This window comes from Musa acuminata, unplaced genomic scaffold (assembly GCF_036884655.1).
Source record: "Musa acuminata AAA Group cultivar baxijiao unplaced genomic scaffold, Cavendish_Baxijiao_AAA HiC_scaffold_92, whole genome shotgun sequence".
Lineage (NCBI taxonomy): Eukaryota > Viridiplantae > Streptophyta > Magnoliopsida > Zingiberales > Musaceae > Musa > Musa acuminata.
In genome coordinates this window covers 1-2,500 of record NW_027020372.1, presented here as the reverse complement: position 1 = coordinate 2,500, position 2,500 = coordinate 1, and positions in this window count along the sequence as shown.

The window sequence follows — 2,500 nt, the reverse complement described above, 5'->3', positions numbered from 1 at the left end:
AACAGGCCAAAAACTGGCCAAAACGGCCCAAAAACGGGCCAAAACTGGCCATTTTTGGCTGCGCGAGCGGCGAGCGGCGGACAGCGAGCGAAGCGAGAGGCAGCACCGTCCCTGCTATACGAAAGCCCCATCCAGCCCTGTGCCACCCGGGGGGTTCCAGGGTGCTGAGATGGCTGACGTTTTGCTCCGCTCTCGACGGTCACCGCGCAATGCAAGAACAGGCCAAAAACTGGCCAAAACGGCCCAAAAACGGGCCAAAACTGGCCATTTTTGGCTGCGCGAGCGAGCGGCGAGCGGCGGACAGCGAGCGAAGCGAGAGGCAGCACCGTCCCTGCTATACGAAAGCCCCATCCAGCCCTGTGCCACCCGGGGGGTTCCAGGGTGCTGAGATGGCTGACGTTTTGCTCCGCTCTCGACGGTCACCGCGCAATGCAAGAACAGGCCAAAAACTGGCCAAAACGGCCCAAAAACGGGCCAAAACTGGCCATTTTTGGCTGCACGAGCGAGCGGCGAGCGGCGGACAGCGAGCGAAGCGAGAGGCAGCACCGTCCCTGCTATACGAAAGCCCCATCCAGCCCTGTGCCACCCGGGGGGTTCCAGGGTGCTGAGATGGCTGACGTTTTGCTCCGCTCTCGACGGTCACCGCGCAATGCAAGAACAGGCCAAAAACTGGCCAAAACGGCCCAAAAACGGGCCAAAACTGGCCATTTTTGGCTGCACGAGCGAGCGGCGAGCGGCGGACAGCGAGCGAAGCGAGAGGCAGCACCGTCCCTGCTATACGAAAGCCCCATCCAGCCCTGTGCCACCCGGGGGGTTCCAGGGTGCTGAGATGGCTGACGTTTTGCTCCGCTCTCGACGGTCACCGCGCAATGCAAGAACAGGCCAAAAACTGGCCAAAACGGCCCAAAAACGGGCCAAAACTGGCCATTTTTGGCTGCACGAGCGAGCGGCGAGCGGCGGACAGCGAGCGAAGCGAGAGGCAGCACCGTCCCTGCTATACGAAAGCCCCATCCAGCCCTGTGCCACCCGGGGGGTTCCAGGGTGCTGAGATGGCTGACGTTTTGCTCCGCTCTCGACGGTCACCGCGCAATGCAAGAACAGGCCAAAAACTGGCCAAAACGGCCCAAAAACGGGCCAAAACTGGCCATTTTTGGCTGCACGAGCGAGCGGCGAGCGGCGGACAGCGAGCGAAGCGAGAGGCAGCACCGTCCCTGCTATACGAAAGCCCCATCCAGCCCTGTGCCACCCGGGGGGTTCCAGGGTGCTGAGATGGCTGACGTTTTGCTCCGCTCTCGACGGTCACCGCGCAATGCAAGAACAGGCCAAAAACTGGCCAAAACGGCCCAAAAACGGGCCAAAACTGGCCATTTTTGGCTGCGCGAGCGAGCGGCGAGCGGCGGACAGCGAGCGAAGCGAGAGGCAGCACCGTCCCTGCTATATACGAAAGCCCCATCCAGCCCTGTGCCACCCGGGGGGTTCCAGGGTGCTGAGATGGCTGACGTTTTGCTCCGCTCACGACGGTCACCGCACCACGCAAGAACGGACCATAAACAGGCCAAAACAGCCCAAAAACGGGCCAAAACTGGTCATTTTTGGCTGCGCGAGCGAGCGGCGAGCGGCGAACAGCGAGCGAAGCGTGAGGCAGCACCGTCCCTGCTATACGAAAGCCCCATCCAGCCCTGTGCCACCCGGGGGGTTCCAGGGTGCTGAGATGGCTGACGTTTTGCTCCGCTCACGACGGTCACCGCGCCATGCAAGAACGGACCAAAAACAGGCCAAAACAGCCCAAAAACGGGCCAAAACTGGCCATTTTTGGCTGAGCGAGCGAGCGGTGAGCGGCGAACAGCGAGCGAAGCGAGAGGCAGCACCGTCCCTGCTATACGAAAGCCCCATCCAGCCCTGTGCCACCCGGGGGGTTCCAGGGTGCTGAGATGGCTGACGTTTTGCTCCGCTCACGACGGTCGCCGTGCCACGCAAGAACGGACCAAAAACAGGCCAAAACAGCCCAAAAACGGGCCAAAACTGGCCATTTTAGGTTGCGCGAGCGAGCGGCGAGCGGCGAACAGCGAGCGAAGCGTGAGGCAGCACCGTCCCTGCTATACGAAAGCCCCATCCAGCCCTGTGCCACCCGGGGGGTTCCAAGGTGCTGAGATGGCTGACGTTTTGCTCCGCTCACGACGGTCACCGCGCCACGCCAGAACAGACCAAAAACAGGCCAAAACAGCCCAAAAACGGGCCAAAACTGGCCATTTTTGGCTGCGCGAGCGAGCGGCGAGCGGCGAACAGCGAGCGAAGCGAGAAGCAGCACCGTCCATGCTATACGAAAGCCCAATCTAGCAAAGAACAGCCCAAAAGGAGGCAAAAACGGGGCAAAAGGGGCAAAAACGGGGCAAAACTTGGCCATCTTTGGTCGAGCGGCGGAGAGCCAGCGAGCGAAGTGTGGGGGCAGGGCAGCACCTGCCCTGTGTTGTTATCTGAATGCCCCATCTCGCCCTGTGTT